General features: G+C 43.7%; 1 long non-coding RNA gene across 1 annotated transcript; it reads left to right on the forward strand.

Annotated features, from left to right (window-relative positions):
• Window positions 1-227: 227 nt before the first annotated feature.
• On the forward strand, window positions 228-3,639 carry LOC125524189. Its single transcript, XR_007290621.1, has 3 exons — window positions 228-1,699; window positions 2,379-3,225; window positions 3,369-3,639. It is a non-coding gene; the product is annotated as an uncharacterized LOC125524189 (long non-coding RNA).
• Window positions 3,640-16,003: the final 12,364 nt, after the last annotated feature.

Raw genomic sequence — 16,003 nt, forward strand, 5'->3', positions numbered from 1 at the left:
GATAAACTGCCGGGGAAAGTACATACAAGAAGGCGTGCACACTGCCAGCAATAATAAAGGTCACTCTATCTGCCGGCACAACTAAACCCAAGCCCGCAGTCTGCCGGAAGACCTGTGGGGGGAGACGTCAAATTGTTGGGCCAAGCGCGCGAAGAAGCCCAAAACGTTTGTACCAAACAAAATATAGCAGCCGGCCCGACCAGTTTTCCGCAAACCGAACCCTCGTCCCCAACCCTCCTCCCCAACCGCCGCCGCCGCCCCCACAACCAAGCCCTCCAACCCCGAGCCCCTCTGCCCACGACCGCAACTTCCACCGCCGACTCCCTCCGCCGCAGGTTTCCACCATCCTCGTCCTTGCCAAGGTCGACGGCGAGCACCGCCTGTTCCCCGCGCCTATTGCCACTCCTCTGCTCCTTGGTCCCCGCACGAGCTCACGCGCAGCAAGTACGCAGCACTCCCCCATGGCGTCGTCGCCACGGCCTATCCTCAGCGCCGCCCCTGCTGCTGGCCCTCACCGGCCGAGCGCCTCGCCGCTGGTCCGCCGCCCGACCTCCTTCAGCCTCTGCACCCATGGACTGCTTCCACCCACGTCTCTGGTCATCGACGCCTCGCCTAGCCTGCGCCACGGCCCGTGGCCGCTGCACCACCACCGCGTCGTAGGTTCCCCGTCCTTGCCCTAGGTCGCTGGCCTTGTTCTTCCTTGTCCAGGAGATCTCGGCCAGCATTGCCCCAGATCTCGGCCAGCTATTAAGCCTCCTCCACCGCCTGTTGCTACTTTGCTCCTCTGGCGGCTGCAGCAAGAGCCATTCCTGCTATTGGCTCTCTCCTCCACTGACTACCAGCCAGAAAAATCCATCGCAAGGTAAGCCTCTCATGATGCATTCTTTTTTTTGGCAGCATGATGTATGTATCGATTGTATGAGCCAGAAAAAACATTTGAATTGAATTGATGTATGTCCAGGAGCTTGGGGTCATCTCTCATGCAATGTATTTGATTTGTTTTTTATGCATGACTATATGACAGATTGACCCTCTCCCATGTCTGCATTTTTTAATTATAGATCTAATTAACGAATACAATCAGTTTCTTTGGGATGATGCACCTAAATACAGTCAAGTCTGCAGTGATTAGAAATTTTGGATGCTTTGGGGCATTTTCAGATGATCTAATGTGCCTATTCAGTTTATGAAAAAGAATAATGTGCCTATTTAGACCAGTTATAACAGGAAGGTGTATTAAGTGTAAATATCAAGGAACCACAACTGTTTGGGCATAGGTTCTAGAAAACACAATTTTTAGGGAAAACGAATCACTTAACTGCAACAATTGGGGCGGAGACCTCGAGCTAGCTATCCTGGTGCAGGGGTTGCATCACTGCTTCATCTCGTCCTTGACAGAACTACTCCACTTAGGCAACTAAAAACCCATAAGGCACATACTTGGTCTTTCTTCTACTTCAAGCACCTCTACTTTGAGCACGTTGCTCAGTCCAAGGCAAGTTCTTTGTCCAATTTTCTGCTTACAAATCCTGTCTAATATTTTGAACCATTATACTGTGTTATGTGCATGTGGGGGAGAGGACGTGAATGGATCTGAGGAGCAGCAAGTTTACATGGGTGGATGTCTGCAGTGGAGCTCTTATTTGAGCCTGATACACTATACTCTGGTGGCTAGTACTCTGGTTTGAGTCATGTTCAGGTGATATGCATCTCCTTTATTCTGCACTGCACTGTTGTGTTTTCTGGTTCAATTTGAAGCTTGTTCATCCCCAATGAATTTCTAGAGAGTTAATTAGCCTTGATATGTCCCGTCCGGCTGCCGCATGGGAGGCCCGACGCCCCTGTCCCCTCGAGTCCTGGCCGTGCGCCCTCGAGCATATCCGTGCCCCCATGATCTGCCCCATGCAGCCAATCCTCCATGACGCTGGCTTGCAATTACTTCACTTTATTTATTAGAGTTAGAAAATGTCCATGAAATTAAATTGCATGCTATTTAGATTAACTTATGTATAAACAAATAATCCTACAGTACTAGGTATATAAACGGATAATCCTACAATAGGGAGAACTGGACTGAAATTTATTGTAATATCTTATATTAGAAAAAAGGTTTATTTGTTAGCTGTTAGAGTTACACAGGACCATTACATGATTTAGATTTCGAATGCTACTGATGGAAAATAGTTGAACTGATAGTGTTTTGCATATCTAGGCCATATACATTGTCTAGAAGATATAGGACAGCAAGTCCAAACTATAAGTGAGCTGCAACCATCGTCTCCTATTTTTGTGTAGTTTTCGTACTTCCTTTAATATTTGCAAAGACAAGCATGAGTGATATCCGTGTGTTGATTTCGTAATCCGGCACTCGTGTGAAGGTGAATATCTTCGGAAATAAGAATGACCCAGGGAGGATAAAGTGACATGGATGACAGATTAGAAGATGCAATGGCAGCGGGCGTGAAGTAAGAAAAAGAGCAGAGAGTGTTAGAAGAAATAATGAGGTGATAAGGTCTCTAAATGTTCTTTATCTCACGGAAGTTATAATGTGCTATGTAGCCAAAAATTTAACAAATATATATGTGCATGTACTCTAGGTTGGCCATTTGAAACATGTTCAAGAACATGTTATTAGTCGGTAATAATTATAGTTAAATGTTTATTAATAAATTTCATTGCTTCAGTGTACTCTTTTTGATGAACTCTGATAGTGATTATTGCCTTTCCACCTACAGATCATTTTAGGACTTTAGAATTTTGACAGGAGCAATGTTGGATCTGCTGTCATAGATGTACATACAGTGTGGTACATTTTTTTCATGCTCTATTACTGTTTAGCTCTTGCACATATGTGAAATAATGTTTAGTTCTGATTTCGTTTGATGGATGACAAGTGAGACCTAAATCAAACAATCATGGACATGGGTTTCTTGAAACATATCTGAATTTTAGTTCTGAGTTCTTCGCATGTTACACACATAGGGAAGTAGAAGAAAATTTGGTTATATCATGTGTTAGGGGATGTTCTATGTGCAACTAGCTATTCCTAAATTGGTCCAAGACTTCATTTTCTTCAAGCATGAATAAGAAGAAACAATTAAAATGGTGAGTGGAGAGACTGATGCTGTGCTGCAGCTGATGCTACTCCTTTTCCTGTCCTCTGCTTTGGTGACCCTCCTCTACACGCTATGCTGGTGGTGCTGCTGCCGAGCTGCCCCTCTTCTCGTAAGAGTCGTTCTTGTTCTTTTGCTGATAGATAGAAGCACTAGATTGTGCCTTTATTAGTTGCATATTTATATTTAGCAAGAGGTTATTTAGCATGCAGATGCACTTTGGACTAACCTCAAACTTCACTTCACTTTTTTCAGCTCAACATTATAAACAAGGCCTTGAACACATCTCCTGAAGGTTTGACAAGATCTTGAAGGTGCTGGAGGTTTGGCAAGATCTGCAAGGCGTCCATACTTAATTTTTCTGCTCATTTTGGTGCTTATTTTAGCATATAAGCCGATGTATGCTCATTTTGGATGTGTAACACATCTAGGAACATGTCTTTTTTTCACTTTTGTGGCACAACATCCTTAATGTATCAAGAAACATGTATTTGGTCGCTTATGAATGAAATGAAACTTAAGGTTTTGGATGTGGCTTATATGTAACTTTGATTGAGAAGTATGTATGAGCTGTGAGATCTGGCATGATTGTCCGAACATACTAAATGTATATTAAATTAGGGATAAGCTGCGTAGAATTTTTTTAGTGAAATCAATGTGATGGCATGTTAACTGCCGGGGTAACAAGGTTCTGCCGGCAGATTTATTGCCGGGTGACTGTAGTTCCCATGCCATGATCAATCTGCCGGGAGAAATAGAACTGCCGGGAAATAAAACAGACAGGGCAGATAAACTGCCGGGAATAGTTTATCTGCCGGGACAAGTAATCCCCGGCAGCCGTTCTTGTGGTAGTTCTATCTGCCGGGAGAAACTCCCTCCCGGCAGTATATCTGCCGTCTTAAGTGCATTCTCCCGGCAGATTACATGCCGTTGCATCTGTGTTGTGGTGTAGTGCTTCCAGATAAAATAGTGATTGACAGAATTCTCTAGTCACCATCACCAAGTTAGTAGAACTTTGTGATGAACTATAATATGAAAGGGATAACGGAAACGATTCCCAAGCTCTTCATGATGCTAAAATCGACGAAGGTAAAACATCAAGTGTTGATGGTAGAAAAGACCACTAGTTTCAAGAAAAGGGCAAAAGGAAGAAGGGGAACTTCAAGAAGAACGGCAAGCAAGTTGCTGCTCAAGTGAAGAAGCCCAAGTCTGGTCCTAAGCCTCAGACTAAGTGCTTATACTGCAAAGGGACTGGTCACTGGAAACGGAACTACCCCAAGTGATTGGCGGATAAGAAGGATGGCAAAGTGAACATAAGTATATTTGATATACATGTTATTGATGTGTACTTTACTAGTGTTTATAGCAACCCCTCAGTATTTGATACTAGTTCAGTTGCTAAGATTAGTAACTCGAAACGGGAGTTGCAGAATAAACAGAGACTAGTTAAGGGTGAAGTGACGATGTGTATTGGAAGTGGTTCCAAGATTGATATGATCATCATCGCACACTCCCTATACTTTCGGGATTAATGTTGAACCTAAATAAGTGTTATTTGGTGTTTGCGTTGAACATAAATATGATTTGATCATGTTTATTGTAATATGGTTATTCATTTAAGTAAGAGAATAAATTGTTGTTCTGTTTACATGAATAAAACCTCATATGGTTACACACCCAGTGAAAACAATTTATTGGATCTCGATCGTAGTGATACACATAATCATAATATTGAAACCAAAAGATGCAAAGTTAATAATGATAGTGCAACTTATTTGTGGCACTGCCGTTTAGGTCATATTGGTGTAAAGCTGAAGGAAATATGCCCTAGAGGCAATAATAAATTTATTATTTATTTCCTTATATCATGATAAATGTTTATTATTCATGCTAGAATTGTATTAACCGGAAACATAATACATGTGTAAATACATAGACAAACAGAGTGTCACTAGTATGCCTCTACTTGACTAGCTCGTTAATCAAAGATGGTTATGTTTCCTAACCATGGACAAAGAGTTGTTATTTGATTAACGGGATCACATCATTAGTTGAATGATCTGATTGACATGACCCATTCCATTAGCTTAGCACCCGATCGATTAGTATGTTGCTATTGCTTTCTTCATGACTTATACATGTTCCTATGACTATGAGATTATGCAACTCCCGTTTGCCGGAGGAACACTTTGTGTACTATCAAACGTCACAACGTAACTGGGTGATTATAAAGGAGCTCTACAGGTGTCTCCAAAGGTACATGTTGGGTTGGCGTATTTCGAGATTAGGATTTGTCACTCCGATTGTCGGAGAGGTATCTCTGGGCCCTCTCGGTAATGCACATCACATAAGTCTTGCAAGCATTGCAACTAATGAGTTAGTTGCGAGATGATGTATTACGGAACGAGTAAAGAGACTTGCCGGTAACGAGATTGAACTAGGTATTGGATACCAACGATCGAATCTCAGGCAAGTAACATACCGATGACAAAGGGAACAACGTATGTTGTTATGCGGTCTGACCGATAAAGATCTTCGTAGAATATGTAGGAGCCAATATGGGCATCCAGGTCCCGCTATTGGTTATTGACCGGAGACGTGTCTCGGTCATGTCTATATTGTTCTCGAACCCGTAGGGTCCGCGCGCTTAAGGTTTCGATGACAGTTATATTATGAGTTTTGATGTGCCGAAGAAGTTCGGAGCCCCGGATGAGATCGGGGACATGACGAGGAGTCTCGAAATGGTCGAGACGTAAAAATCGATATATTGGACGACTATATTCGGACATCGGAAAGGTTCCGAGTGATTCGAGTATTTTTCGGAGTACCGGAGAGTTACGGGAATTCGCCGGGAGAAGTATTGGGCCTTATTGGGCCATACGGGAAAGAGAGAGGGGCTGCCTAGGGCAGGCCCCCCCCCCAAGGCCTAGTCCGAATTGGACTAGGGGGAGGGGCTGCGCCCCTTCCTTGTTTCCTACTCCTACTACATGGAAGGACTCCTAGTTGGACTAGGAAAGGGGGAATCCTACTCCGAGTGGGAGTAGGACTCCCCTAGGGCGCGCCATAGAGAGGGCCGGCCCTCCCCTCCTCCACTCCTTTATATACGGGGGCAGGGGGCACCCCGTAGACACACAAGTTGATCCACGTGATCATATTCTTAGCCGTGTGCGGTGCCCCCTTCCACCATAATCCTCGATAATATTGTAGCGGTGCTTAGGCGAAGCCCTGCGACGGTAGTACATCAAGATCGTCACCACGCCGTCGTGCTGACGGAACTCTTCCCCGACACTTCGCTGGATCGGAGTCCGGGGATCATCATCGAGCTGAACGTGTGCTAAAACTCGGAGGTGCCGTAGTTTCGGTGCTTGATCGGTCGGGCCGTGAAGACGTACAACTACATCAACCGCGTTGTGCTAACGCTTCCGCTGTCGGTCTACAAGGGTACGTAGATCACACTCTCCCCTCTCGTTGCTATGCATCACCATGATCTTGCGTGTGCGTAGGAAAATTTTGAAATTACTACGTTCCCCAACAAAAGCGCATGAAGAAACTCCATGCTGATGGGCTTTTGGAATCACTTGATTATGAATCAGTTGATGCTTGCGAACCATGACTCATGGGCAAGATGACTAAGACTCCGTTCTTCGGAACAATGGAGCGAGCAACAGATTTGTTGGAAATCATACATACTGATGTATGTGGTCCGATGAATATTGAGGCTCGCGACAGGTATCATTATTTTTTGATCTTCACGGATGATTTGAGCAGATATGAGTATATCTACTTGATGAAACACAAGTCTGAAACATTTGAAAAGTTCAAAGAATTTCAGAGTGAAGTGGAGAATCATCGTAACAAAAATAAAAGTTTCTACGATATGATCGCGGAAATAAAATATTTGAGTTACGAGTTTGGCCTTCAGTTAAAACAATGTGAAATAGTTTCACTACTCACGCCACCTGGAACACCACAGCATAATGGTGTGTCCGAACGTCATAACCGTACTTTATTAGATATGGTGCGATCTATGGTGTCTCTTACCGATCTATCACTATCGTTTTGGTGTTATGCATTAGAGACAGTTGCATTCACATTAAATAGGGCACCATCTAAATCCGTTGAGACAACACCGTATGAACTATGGTTTGGCAAGAAACCTAAGCTGTCGTTTCTTAAAGTTTGAGGTTGCCATACTTATGTGAAAAAGTTTCAACTTGATAAGCTCAAATCTAAATCGGAGAAGTGTGTCTTCATAAGATATCCAAAGGAAACTATTGGATACACCTTCTATCATAGATCCGAAGGAAAGACTTTTGTTGCTAAATTCGGAAACTTTCTAGAGAAGGAGTTTTCTCTCGACAGAAGTGAGTGGGAGGAAAGTAGAACTTGATGAGGTAACTGTACCTGCTCCCTTATTGGAAAGTAGTTCATCACAGAAATATGTTCCTGTGACTACTACACCAATTAGTGAGGAAGTTAATGATGATGATCATGTAACATCAGATCAAGTTACTACCGAACCTCGTAGGTAAACCAGAGTGAGATCCGCACCAGAGTGGTACGGTAATCCTGTTCTGGAGGTCATGTTACTTGACCATGACGAACATACGAACTATGAGGAAGCGATGATGAGCCCAGATTCCGCAAAATGGCTTGAGGCCATGAAATCAGAGATGGGATCCATATATGAGAACAAAGTATGGACTTTGGTTGACTTGCCCGATGATCGGCAAGCCATTGAGATTAAATGGATCTTCAAGAGGAAGACAGACGCTGATAGTAGTGTTACTATCTACAAAGCTAGACTTGTCGAAAAAGGTTTTTGACAAAGTTCAAGGTGTTGACTACGATGAGATTTTCTCACTCGTATCGATGCTTAAAGTCTATCCGAATCATGTTAGTAATTGCCGCATTTTATGAAATCCGGCAAATGGATAAACGAAATTGCATTCCTTAATGGATTTATTAAAGAAGAGTTGTATATGATACAACCAGAAGGTTTTGTCAATCCTAAAGGTGCTAACAAAATGTGCAAGCTCCAGCGATCCATCTATGGACTGGTGCAAGAATCTCGGAGTTGGAATATGCGCTTTGATGAGATGATCAAAGCATATAGTTTTATACAGACTTGCGGTGAAGCCTGTATTTACAAGAAAGTGAGTGGGAGCACTACCGCATTTCTGATAAGCATATGTGAATGACATATTGTTGATCGGAAATAATGTAGAATTATTCTGCAAAGCATAAAGGAGTGTTTTTGAAAGAAGTTTTTCAAAGAAAGACCTCGGTGAAGCTGCTTACATATTAAGCATCAAGATATATAGAGATAGATCAAGACGCTTGATAAGTTTTTTCAATGAGTACATACCTTGACAATATTTTGAAGTAGTTCAAAAATGGAACAGTCAAAGAAAGAGTTATTGGCTGTGCTACAAGGTGTGAAATTGAGTAAGACTCAAAGCCCAACCACGGCAGAAGATAGAAAGAGAATGAAAGTCATTCCCTATGCCTCAGCCATAGGTTCTATAAAGTATGCCATGCTGTGTACCAGATCTATTGTATACCCTACACTATGTTAAGCAAGGGAGTACAATAGTGATCTAAGAGTAGATCACCGGACAGCGTTCAAAATTATCCTTAGTGGAATAAGGAAATATTTCTCAATTATGGAGGTGACAAAAGGTTCATCGTAAAAAGTTACGTCGATGCAACTTTTGATACAGATCTGGATGACTCGAAGTCTCGATCTAGATACATATTGAAAGTGGGAGCAATTAGCTAGAGTAGCTCCATGCATAGCATTGTAGACACAGAATTCGCAAAATACTTACGGATCTGTATGTGACAGACCCGTTGACTAAAATTATCTCACAAGCAAAACATGATCACACCTTAGTACTCTTTGGGTGTTAATCACATAAACGATGTGAACTAGATTACTGACTCTAGTAAACCCTTTGGGTATAGATCACATGGTGATGTGAACTATTAGTGTTGAATCACATGGCGATGTGAACTAGATTATTGACTCTAGTGCAAGTGGGAGACTGAAGGAAATATGCCCTAGAGGCAATAATAAAGTTATTATTTATTTCCTTATATCATGATAAATGTTTATTATTCATGCTAGAATTGTATTAACCGGAAACATAATACATGTGTGAATACATAGACAAACAGAGTGTCACTAGTATGCCTCTACTTGACTAGCTCTTTAATCAAAGATGGTTATGTTTCCTAACCATAAACAAAAGAGGTGTTATTTGATTAACAGGACCACATCATTAGAAGAATTATGTGATTGACATGACCCATTCCATTAGCTTAGCACCCGATCGTTTAGTATGTTGCTATTGCTTTCCTCATGACTTATACATGTTCTCATGACTTATACATGTTCCTATGACTATGAAATTATGCAACTCCCGTTTGCCGGAGGAACACTTTGTGTGCTACCAAACGTCACAATGTAACTGGGTGATTATAAAGGAGCTCTACAAGTGTCTCCGAAGGTACATGTTGGGTTGTTATATTTCGAGATTAGGATTTGTCACTCCGATTGTCGGAGAGGTATCTCTGGGCCCTCTCGGTAATGCACATACAGAAGCCTTGCAACCATTGCAACTAATGAGTTAGTTGCGGAGATGATGTATTACGAAACGAGTAAAGAGACTTGCCAGTAACGAGATTGAACTAGGTATTGAGATACCGACGATCGAATCTCGGGCAAGTAACATACCGATGACAAAGCGAACAACGTATGTTGTTATGCGGTCTGACCGATAAAGATCTTCGTAGAATATGTGGGAGCCAATATGAGCATCCAGGTTCCGCTATTGGTTATTGACCGAGACATGTCTCGGTCATGTCTACATTGTTCTCGAACCCGTAGGGTCCGCACGCTTAAGGTTTCGATGACAGTTATATTGTGAGTTTATGAGTTTTGATGTACCGAAGTTAGTCCGGAGAGTCCCGGATGTGATCACGGACATAACGAGGAGTCTCGAAATGGTCGAGACATAAAGATTGATATATTGGACGGCTATATTCGGACACCGGAAGTGTTCCGGGTGATTTCGGAGAAAACCGGAGTACCGGAGGGTTACCGGAACCCCCCCCCCCCCCCCCCCCCCCGGGAGAAGTAATGGGCCATATGGGCCTTAGTGGAGAGAGAGAAGGGCAGCCAGGGTGGGCCGCGCGCCTCCTCCCCCCTGGTCCGAATTGGACTAGGAGAGGGGGGGGGCAGCGCCCCCCTTTCCTTCTCCCTCCCCACTTCCTTCCCCCTCCTAGTAGGAGTCCTACTCCTAGTCCTACTAGGAGGAGGACTCCTCCTTGGCGCGCCTATAGGGCCGGCCGGCCTCCTCCCCTTGCTCCTTTATATACGGGGGCAGAGGGCACCCCTAGACACACAAGTTGATCTCCAAGATCGTTCTCTTAGCCGTGTGTGGTGCCCCCCTCCACCATAATCCTCGATAATATTGTAGCGGTGCTTAGGCGAAGCCCTGCGACGGTAGAACATCAAGATCGTCACCACGCCGTCGTGCTGGCGGAACTCTTCCCCGACACTTTGCTGGATCGGAGTCCGGGGATCGTCATCGAGCTGAACGTGTGCTAGAACTCGGAGGTGCCGTAGTTTCGGTGCTTGATCGGTCGGGCTGTGAAGACGTACGACTACATCAACCGCGTTGTCATAACGCTTCCGCTTTCGGTCTACGAGGGTATGTGGACAACACTCTCCCCTCTCGTTGCTATGCATCACCATGATCTTGCGTGTGCATAGGAAATTTTTGAAATTACTACGTTCCCCAACATCATCTTCCTAAGTACGGCGGTAGGCGGCGTGTGGGAAGCTCGCATCCATGGCCGGTGGAGAGGCTCGAGCTCGCGGGCGAAGATCGGGAAGAGGGACAGAGGAACTGCTTGGTCAACACCGAGGATGGAGGAAGAGGGCGACGGGAGCCATGGCCGACCAGGAGCGGCGTGCAAGGTCAGAGGGGCGGCTCACCGGTCGGGGCTTGCCGTCCCGCGGAAGTAGTGGTTGCGACCGGTGCTAGAGCGTTGTCGCCGGATGACCCGGCTGTAGGTACAACCAGGTTTGCACTACAATTTTAGAAAATCATTTCAGAAAGTAGCAAAAACATGGCCAATTTTGAACTATAGCCCACAGAAACCTGATGTGACCCTCACTTCAAAACTACTAGGTTATATTCTTGCCTTGAAACACAAGTACAGATGGGATGGGTTGATGAGATGGTCGATCTATGTCAGTCTTGATCTCACATTTTGATTTTGAGACGGGATGATCTAAACATCTTTCATCTTACCAAACAGTCCGTGGAGAGTTCCTCCGCGGTAGAGTAGGTCCAACATAATCGTGTCATTTTTGTTTCAACGAAAACCATAGAGATTAAACCGTGTAAATTAATGACCAAACCAATTTCGTTCTAAGATCTTTTGTGTTAGGAACGTGTTGTTACATCATGGATCTACAATTGTGTATCTTTGTTTACTTCCTAGTTGCCATGAAAAAAATTCAAACTTTGAGAACAAATATTGCTTTGCAATGAAGTTAAATTTAGTCCTAGCATTTCACACACAAAATAAATCTCATCCGGCCAGCAAGAAAATTGTGTGCAAATCTTCTTTGTTTCTAAGCTCCCTCAAATTGGGGCACTGAGAGCGCTCCGGGCTATGGTCGTGTGGTGGACCCTGTCCATCAGCGCCAGGAAGCGACAACCCAAGTCGGCTTAGACTTGTATTTTGTGTGTCGATTGCACAGGATTTTTCCGTATCTTCGAGTCGTCCATATGTTATGTAGTGCTTCGTGATTTGATTGGGTTGGGGCTTTTGATTTTGCGAGTTTCCACCTGGTCACTTTCCTGGTTTGAAGTAATAATCCTTTACACTACAAGGATTCTGTTCTATTGCAACAAAATTTATTGCTACAACTATATTTCATTGCAATAAAATGCTATATTACCACAAAGTTCCAATTCATGGTAATAGGATGTACATATTGCCACAGTTTCGTTCCATCTCGCTAGGTACTCATTTTTATTGCAATAGAAGTCACGTATTGCCACAAACTGCATCAGCGTTGCAATATGGTAGTGATATTGCGACAGTTGCGACCTGTTGCGTGAAGTGGTCATTTTGTTGCAATAAAGACTAGGTATTGCGACAATGTAAATCTTTGTGGCAATATTTAGACATATATTGCAACAATTCTGACATGTGGCGCTAGCCATAGATACTGCTGCAAAGTACATGGCTTCTTATTGCAACAAAACATGTATTGGTGGTATTAGGGCGACTTTTTGCCTCACTTCGTTGTGTTGCAATAACTATTACATATTACGACAACTTGTGCATGTATGGTAATACGTACAACATATTGCAACAATCCTCTAGTGTTGTGAAAAAAGGAGGAGGATATTGCAACGATATTCTCTATAGTGCCCCTGATTTTTTTTCATTTATTTATTATACTATTTCTCAGGATCTGATTAAAGGGGCTTACTAGTTCATAGAGGTGTGAACACATTTGGTACCACAAATGGCACCTAAGTTGTATTTTAGTCACATATCTTGCAAAGTGGACATCGGTGGTACCACAACTTGGAGGAACAATCACTTACGCGCATGCGAAACGTTGCACACTCGCGGACGCCCTTCACTTTAGGGTTTCTTGCACCGCCAGAGTCTCCTCCACTCGCCCTACTGACCTAAGTTGTATTTTAGTTCATAGAGGTATGAACACATTGGGTACCACAAATTGCACCTAAGTTGTATTTTAGTCACATATCTTGCAAAGTGGACATTGGTGGTACCACAACTTGGAGGAACAATCGCTTATGCGCGTGCGAAACGTTGCACACTCGCGGACGCCCTTCACTTTAGGGTTTCTTGCACCGCCAGGGTCTCCTCCACTCGCCCTACTGGCCTAAGTTGTATTTTAGTTCATAGAGGTATGAACACATTTGGTACCACAAATTGCACCAAAGTTGTTTTTTAGTCACGTATCTTGCAAAGTGGACATCGGTGGTACCACAACTTGGAGGAACAATCGCTTACGCACGTGCGGAATGTTGCACACTTGCGGACGACCTTCACTTTAGGGTTTCTTGCACCGCCAGGGTTGTTGGGGAACGTACTAATTTCAAAAAATTTCCTACGCACATTCAAGATCATGGTGATGCATAGCAACGAGAGGGGAGAGTGTGATCTACGTACCCTTGTAGATCGACAACGGAAGCGTTTGGTTGATGTAGTCGTACGTCTCCACGGCCCGACCGATCAAGCACCGAAACTACGGCACCTCCGAGTTCTAGCACACGTTCAGCTCGATGACGATCCCCGGACTCCGATCCAGCAAAGTGTCGGGAAAGAGTTCCGTCAGCACGACGGCGTGGTGACGATCTTGATGTACTACTGTCGCAGGGCTTCACCTAAGCACCGCTACAATATTATCGAGGACTATGGTGGCAGGGGGCGCCGCGCACGGCTAAGAATATGATCACGTGGATCAACTTGTGTTCCTCTGGGGTGCCCCTGCCTCCGTATATAAAGGCTCAAGGGGGGGGGTGCGGCCGGCCTAGGAGAGGCGCGCCAGGAGGAGTCCTACTCCTTCCAGGAGTAGGATTCCCCCCCAATCCTAGTTGGAATAGGATTCGCGGAGGGGGGAAAAGAGGAAGGGGGGCCGGCCCCCTCTCCTTGTCCTATTCGGACCAAGGGAGGGGAGGGGCGCGCAGCCCATCTCTGGCCGCCTCTTATCTTTTCCACAAAGGCCCACTAAGGCCCATATATCTCCCTGGGGGTTCCGGTAACCTCCCGGTACTCCGGTAAAATCCCGATTTCACACGGAACACTTCCGATATCCAAACATAGGCTTCCAATATATAAATCTTTTTGTCTCAACCATTTCGAGACTCCTCGTCATGTCCGTGATCACATCCGGGACTCCGAACAACCTTCGGTACATCAAAACGTATAAAATCATAATATAACTGCCATCGAAACCTTAAGCGTGCGGACCCTACGGGTTCGAGAACAATGTAGACATGACCGAGACACGTCTCTGGTCAATAACCAATAGCGGGACCTGTATGCCCATATTGGCTCCTACATATTCTACGAAGATCTTTATCGGTCAGACCGCATAACAACATACGTTGTTCCCTTTGTCATCGATATGTTACTTGCCCGAGATTCGATCGTCAGTATCCAATACCTAGTTCAATCTCATTACCGGCAAGTCTCTTTACTCGTTTCGTAATACATCATCCCGCAACTAACTCATTAGTTGCAATGCTTGCAAGGCTTAAGTGATGTGCATTACCGAGAGGGCCCAGAGATACCTCTTCGACATTCGGAGTGACAAATCCTAATCTTGAAATACGCCAACCCAACATGTACCTTTGGAGACACCTGTGGAGCTCCTTTATAATCACCCAGTTACGTTGTGACGTTTGGTAGTACACAAAGTGTTCCTCCGGCAAACGGGAGTTGCATAATCTCATAGTCATAGGAACATGTATATGTCATGAAGAAAGCAATAGCAACATACTAAACGGTCGGGTGCTAAGCTAATAGAATGGGTCATGTCAATAAGATCATTCAACTAATGATGTGATCCCGTTAATCAAATAACAACTCTTTGTCCATGGTTAGGAAACATAACCATCTTTGATTAACGAGCTAGTCAAGTAGAGGCATACTAGTGACACTCTGTTTGTCTATGTATTCACACATGTATTATGTTTCCGGTTAATACAATTCTAGCATGAATAATAAACATTTATCATGATATAAGGAAATAAATAATAACTTTATTATTGCCTCTAGGGCATATTTCCTTCAGTCTCCCACTTGCACTAGAGTCAATAATCTAGATCACATCGCCATGTTATTTAACATCAATAGTTCACATCTTTATGTGATTGGTTCACATCTCCATGTGACTAACACCCAAAGGGTTTACTAGATTCAATAATCTAGTTCACATCGCTATGTGATTAAGACCCAAAAAGTGATCATGTTTTGCTTGTGAGAGAAGTTTAGTCAACGGGTCTGCCACATTCAGATTCGCATGTATTTTGCAAATTTCTATGTCAACAATGCTCTGCATGGAGCTACTCTAGCTAATTGCTCCCACTTTCAATATGTATCCAGATTGAGACTTAGAGTCATCTGGATCAGTGTCAAAACTTGCATCGACGTAACCCTTTACGACGAACCTTTTGTCACCTCTGTATATCCTTATTCCAGTAAGGATAATTTTGACCGCTGTCCATTGATCTACTCCTAGATCACTATTGTACTCCCTCTCTTAACACAGTGTATGGTATACAATAGATCTGGTACACAGCATGACATACTTTATAGAACCTATGACTGAGGCATAGGGAATGACTTTCATTCTCTTTCTATCTTCTGTCGTGGTCAGGCTTTGAGTCTTTCTCAACTTCACACCTTGTAACACAAGCAAGAAACTTTTCTTTGACTGTTCCATTTTGAACTACTTCAAAATCTTGTTAAGGTATGTACTCATTGAAAAAACTTATCAAGCGTCTTGATCTATCTCTATAGATCTTGATACTCAATATGTAAGCAGCTTCACCGAGGTCTTTCTTTGAAAAACTCCTTTCAAACACTCCTTTATGCTTTGCAGAATAATTCTACATTATTTCCGATCAACAATATGTCATTCACATATACTTATCAGAAATGTTGTAGTGCTCCCACTCACTTTCTTGTAAATACAGGCTTCACCGCAAGTCTGTATAAAACTATATGCTTTGATCAACTTATCAAAACGTGTATTCCAACTCCGAGAAGCTTGCACCAGTCCATAGATGGATCGGTGGAGCTTGCATATTTTGTTAGCACCT

Source organism: Triticum urartu, chromosome 7 (genome assembly GCF_003073215.2).
Source record: "Triticum urartu cultivar G1812 chromosome 7, Tu2.1, whole genome shotgun sequence".
Classification (NCBI taxonomy): domain Eukaryota; kingdom Viridiplantae; phylum Streptophyta; class Magnoliopsida; order Poales; family Poaceae; genus Triticum; species Triticum urartu.